Raw genomic sequence first — 6,457 nt, 5'->3', positions numbered from 1 at the left:
CAGTTAATTTAACACTGCACACAGTTAAATAAACTCTGCATATAGTTAAGTTAATATTGCATACAATTAATTTAACACTATATGTAGTTAATTTAGCACTGTACACAGTTAAATGAACTCTGCATACGGCATACAGTTAATTTAGCACTGCATATAGTTAAATGAATCTTGTACACAGTTAATTTAATACTATACACAGTTAAATCAAAAGTATACTTGAACTATTAAGGTCTAAATGGGCCCTAAATGTTCAGAAAATGCGGGAGCAAAAGTAGTTCGGGTTATAAATGTAGCATGGACATAAAGATAGGTGTAGATAGGAGCACCAACTTATGTATATATGGAGGCATAAATCTGGCACATGCATTTTTTTAATTATTAAATGGGTTATCCTTATGATTTTAACGGGCCAAATACTTGTGATCTAGTGCAGCATAGAGAAATTCTTTGTGCACTATGGGCGGTGTAGAAAATCCAACCTGGAGTGCACCATCTTATCCGATTGGTCTACATGGTGGTATTATGATATCTCTTCTTAAAAATTATGATATTTCTTCACAAAAATTATGACATCGGATGATGGAGGAGAATAGTATTGGATTATTAATTTTTTTTTATTTTTTTATTTTTTTATTTTTTATTTTGATGCTGCATGCAGGAAGATCCGGTGCTCCTGACTCTAAAGGATAAGAAGCAGAAACCCTATGTTGCGATTATTAAGGTGAATTTGTTGTTTACTGATCATGAGACTGGATTGATTTGTTTTGATCCTGGTACAGTTCGTTAAACTGGACATTAAATGTGATAATGTGGCAGCGAGTGTTTTCTGCATTAGCTGGTCAAATAATTGAAATATTTGAACATCAGAATTACTTCCTTGGGATTCTTTGAACTTGGTCATTTTGTGGAAAGAGAACTATTGAGCATGAAACATGCATAACCATGATTACACTTAAAATTGCATATCATTTGCTTGGAGCGAAGACTGTAGCTCCTTGCCCTGTCCCATTCAACACCAAAGGCATGTGCACTTGCATGTGTGAAGGTTATTTTCCGACTCTATTGTGTAATAAGCCCCTCAGTCCTCAGATCCACTGGTAGTTATATTGCCTTACTCCTTCAGAGGGAAAGGAGAGGGAGATTATTTTGTATCCTATCATTAATTTGAAATTCTATATTATGGATACTTTCTGATGTTAGAAGCATTATTTGTGTCCTATCATTCGACATGCATGATCCAATTGATCGATTTTATAACACTTGGTTTTATTTTAGTTTCAGAAAAATGCTTGTCAAAAACAATCATAATCTATTTTCATTGCTTTCATTGTTGCTTCTGCATGTCATCTATCTCTTTGTTTTTGCTCCATAAGGTCCTAGGCTGTTTATGTACTATGTTTACAAGCTCGGTGTGGGCGATCATTATAGGCTAATATAGTAATATAACGAGTAATATTAGACGGTTGGTCCTATTCATTAGGTTGGAGTAGCTACTGGAAAGCATCATTTACATGCAGCACACATGAAATATCTCATAGCCACACGTCCACTAAGAATACCCTGCGCTATTTTATCCTCACAAATACCGTTTGTTTCCCTAGTGGAGCCACATAAATGAAAGAACAATGGCAGATATCTCTTTGCCATCAAATATGAGGAGAGAACTCTTTGCCATCAAATATGAGGAGAGAACCATTTGTTTGTATTTCCTAACTCATGACCAAGAACTTTCTAAATGAATTACCTATAATATGATACATCCACTACGGGATGTTATGCATTGGGATGGCGAACCTTATGCTAGACCCATAATCTTTAGATCTTCATGCGAAACAAAATACTTTTCCCATTGTTAGGATTACAGCCCATATTATGAGAATTTATCTTTGATCTTCTTTGTTTACCAAGTGATTCTCATGCACATTAGGAGAGGTTGCTAGCTATTCAACCATTAATGTTTGAACAATCTCTTAGGTTTCTGAATTTGCATAAAAGAGTATTTCCTGAGCATCATTAAGATTATTTCTTTTGCTCAATTAAGTTTTCACTTTCGACTTCTTTGGAGTCAAAAATATTCCATGTTAGAGCTTAGATACGAGAAGCGTGGGCTCGAGCCTTCTCCTTTGGAATCTCTTCTTCCATTTCAAGAATTAATTTTGAGCAGCTACATTTTTTTCACAAAAAAGAAAAGCAAATAGTATACTTGAACTGTTAAGGTCTAAATGGGCCCTAAATGTTCAGAAAATGCAGGGGCAAAAGTAGTTAGGGTTATAAATGTAGCATGGATACGAAAATAAGTCTAGAAAGGAGCAACAAGTTGAGTATACGTGGAGGTATAGATCTGGCACATATATTTTTTTAATTATTAAATAGATTCTTCTTATGATATTTTTTTTAAGAATTATGATATTTTTTTATAAAAATTATGACATCCCATTTCAGTTTAATATTTTTTAAAGTAATATCATAATTTTTATAAAAAAATATTATAATTTTTTAAAAAATATTTTTATTATAAAAAATTTTGAAATAAAAAAATTGATCTACTGATATTAAATAGGCATTGGGAAGTAGATGCGGATCAATCGAATAAAACGGTCGGATTTTCTACACCGGTGCACAAAGAATTTCTCCCAAATCTAGTAGAGGACATGGTGCTCGCCTTGGGCCACGGTAGGTACATGAACCGGGCCGAACTGGATCTGGCTGACCTAGCTCCCGATGGCTCCCTCTTTTCTCTTCCACAGGCATCGCCCTCTCGCTCTCTTCTTCATTCCTTCTTCCTTCTCACCAAGCTTCACCACCACCGCACAGCCCCGCCACCACCGGTGCCTCCTGTTTCGCTGCTTTCCGGTGATCATGTCGCCGTCCTCCTCACTCCTCTACATTTCTTTCTCACTTTTTTCTCTCTCCTCTCCGTTGCTTACCAGCCCTAGCTACCCCCTCCTCGTTTCTCTCCCAATCGCATCCAATCCCGCCCTTGTCTTCTCTTCTCGTCTCGTCTCTTCTCTTCTCCCATTTTCTGTTGTTTCCTTTGCTAAAATCCCTAACAGTCTCTCTCTCTCTCTCTCTCGAGATTTCTCCTCCTTCTGTAAGAAGAGGTAACCACCACTTTGGGCGAGAAGAGATCCGATTCGAGGCACTGGCTTCTAGCTACTGGTGTGATTGAGATAATTGTTAGCTCTGTTGCTATATTATTTGATGGATTATTGGTTTTAGTGTAGATTTGGGGAAAAGCTAGGTCTAGGTCTAGCTCCATGGAGTTTCCGACGACATGGCCTACAGGTCCTACACCTTTGGAGCCCTCATGTTCAAAGATTCTTCTGATGGATTTTTTTTTATTATTATTATTGTGGGAAAGCCTGGATATAAAATCGATAGGTTCCATCAGGATTTAGGACCACTGATTTTGCCAAAAGTAATCATAAATTAGCTCTCATATTTATTGAAAATATTTTTCACTAAATTTGACAATTTCGTTAATTTTATATCATACATGGAATTTTGGAAGTTAATTGGATTAAGGGTTGATGCAGATTTTGATGAGGCACTTACACCTGTTAAAGGGATAAAGAGGCTATGGTCTGATTTGTAAATTTATTTATTGTAGTTGTCAGGTATTACAGAGGATTTGGCTTGAATGGAGAGATTTGTTGGAGTAACCTCTACCCTACTGGAATTGCGACTCCATGTTTTAAAAAACATGGAGTCTCGAATACTCAGTATAAATTTTCTCTGTCCTCTTATCCGATATTTTCTATTCATAACCTCCACCTCCTGAGAACGGAAGCGAGAAGATCCAGTTCGTTGGCTGTCTTGAATTAGCAAAGGTCAGGATTAGACTTTCTCCCTCAGGAGCATTCTCGGATATGGCCGGAGAGATGGAGGTTGGAGACTTGTTTGTGCCTGCCGTTATTGGTAGGGAGACGCACCACTACCTTCCTGGGTTTTTATCTCTGGGGAACGATTGGCCGAATCAGCTGCGGTCTACCCTTGAAGATATCGAAACTTTGATAAATGACGCTGAGGGAAGGCTGACCAGAGGCCCATTTGGAAGACGCGCTCGAAAAATTTCCATTTGAAATCCTTTCCGAAAAGCTGAAGGTGTGGCCCTTTTTGAATACCAAGAATTTACCTTTCTTACATCAAGGTGGAATTCAGTTATTTTCCGTTAAAAGTTCCCAAAAAATTTAAAGAATCTTGAGGAAAAACTTTAGAAGAATTTCTGATGATGTCGAGCATAATTTAGTGTTAGTTCACAATGGTAAAAGGTAGAGAATCGAAGTCTAGAGGATTTCCATTTCATTTATGTCGGAGGTTTATGGGTGAGCAGAGGAGAAAGAAGAAATCGTAAAAATAGTGTCGTTTGTAGTACTGGTACTGGTTGTGTCATCGATGTCCTTCCATTAGCGGGCATAGGGAGGATTTGGCAAAACAGCTCTCGCACAAGTTGTTTGCAACGACGAGAGAGTGAAGATGCATTTTGACGTACTGGCGTGGTGTTGTGTGTTTGAGGATTTTGACATCAAAAGGATCTGTTGTCCATCCCGTCAAACGATCTCTCGGATAATTTTTCTGATAATATTTCTTTGTCAAACAAGAAGTTTTTTGTACTGTATGGGATGAGACACGTACCTATTGGGAAACACTGAACATCTCGACCTGTGGTGCAAGGGGGAGCAAGGTTTTGGTAACAACGCGAAGTGCAAGAGTTGCTTACATTATTGGCACTATGAGCCCTATAATGGTAAGAGGTCTATCGGAGGATCAGTGCTGGGCCCTTTTTAAGCTTTTTGCATTTGGTGATGGGAATCTAAAGTATTTAATAAAAAATATGGCAATCTAGACTGTAAGGAAAGGAAGAAATTGGAGCCTATTTGTATGCAAATATGTAGAAAGCTTAGAGGTTTACCATTAGCAGCCAAGGTTCTAGGGTCTCGATTATGAACCGAATTGGTTGAGAATTACTATAGAGCAATCCTGGAAAGTGAATGGTGGGAGCAAGATTTTGTTTCATGGTCTTGTCAACTCTCAAGTTGAGCTGTCAACAACTAAATGATAATTTGAGACAATGCTTTTCTTATTGTTCCATTTTCCTTGGGGGATACAGGTTCGAGAAACTTGAGGTAGTAAAGATGTGGTGGGAGCAAGATTTTGTTTCATGGTCTTGTCAACTCTCAAGTTGAGCTGTCAACACCTAAATGATAATTTGAGACAATGCTTTTCTTATTGTTCCATTTTCCTTGGGGGATACAGGTTCGAGAAACTTAAGGTAGTAAAGATGTGGCTAGCACAGGGTTGCATTGACCTAGAGGAAATGGCGGCGGAGGATATTGGGAGCCAATGGTTTGATGAACTAATGGATAGGTGTTTCTTTCAATTATGTAATGCATGATATGATGCACGATTTGACAATATCTATCTCTTTGGATGATTGCTCTGTAGTTGAAGATGAGTTAGAAAATGTTCCACATAGGGTTCGCCACTTAGTTATTAGGACTGATAAATTGGATGTTCTTAAGGAAATGAGAAAATTTAAAAGCTTGTGTACCCTTTTCTTCTTTCACTATTACGATTTGCATGAATTTACCGAGTTTCTTGAAGACATGTTCATATGTCTGAAAGTTCTGCATGCTTCAACTCCCATAGAAAAGTTACCATATGCTTTTCGTGGCTTATCACATCTCCGGTATCTAAATATTTCTAACACCAAAATCAGACTGCTTCCTAAATCTTTTTCTAGGCTTTAGCATCTACAAGTGCTGAATTTGCAAGGATGCCACTTTCAGGAGTTACCAAAGGGCATGAACAAATTAATCAACCTGTGATATTTGTATGGATATTCTAAAATTGAGGGGATTAGGAAACTAATTAAGCTCCATTTCTTAGAGGAAATTCCCCTCAAACATTAGAGGGGGTATGGAAGGGAATAGGAGAGTTGAAATACTTAATGAATCTTCAAGGGTGACTTTCAATTAAGAATTTAGGATGTCAAAACTTAGGGTGACTTTCAATTAAGAATTTAAGATGCGAAAACTAAGGAAGAGGTCAGGAAGGCTGAGTTGAATAAAATGTGCATAATGCATTGAAGTTAGAATGGACTTCTCAACAAGAAATCAACCTAATGTGGAGAAAGATGTACTTAAAGGGCTCCAACCACATCCCAACAAAGAGCTAAGCATCACCGAGCTATGACAATATTGTCTACCTAGGTTGGATGGCAAGGAGTCAGTGTCTCATCAATCTAGTGTGTATGCAGCTCGGTTCTGGTCACTGATGGAAAATCCTCCCATCTTGTAGGCAACTTCCTCCCTCAGGATTTTGCATTTTGAAAATATGCTTGCATTAACTAAAATTGGTGATCAATTTTATGACAATGTTGATATGCTCTCTCCATCTTGGGAGCAGCAGACATTTCTAGAGTTAAAGAATTTTAAGCAACGGTCAGAAATAAATA

At 37.7% G+C, this 6,457-nt stretch overlaps 1 pseudogene; it reads left to right on the top strand.

The window, feature by feature from the left end:
• The first annotated feature begins 2,651 nt into the window (after positions 1-2,651).
• LOC140855330 (putative disease resistance protein RGA3) lies at positions 2,652-6,195 on the top strand (annotated as a pseudogene).
• The last annotated feature ends 262 nt before the right edge of the window (positions 6,196-6,457 follow it).

Source organism: Elaeis guineensis, chromosome 2, assembly GCF_000442705.2.
Source record: "Elaeis guineensis isolate ETL-2024a chromosome 2, EG11, whole genome shotgun sequence".
NCBI classification, from domain to species: domain Eukaryota; kingdom Viridiplantae; phylum Streptophyta; class Magnoliopsida; order Arecales; family Arecaceae; genus Elaeis; species Elaeis guineensis.
This window is presented reverse-complemented; position numbering and strand designations above follow the sequence as displayed.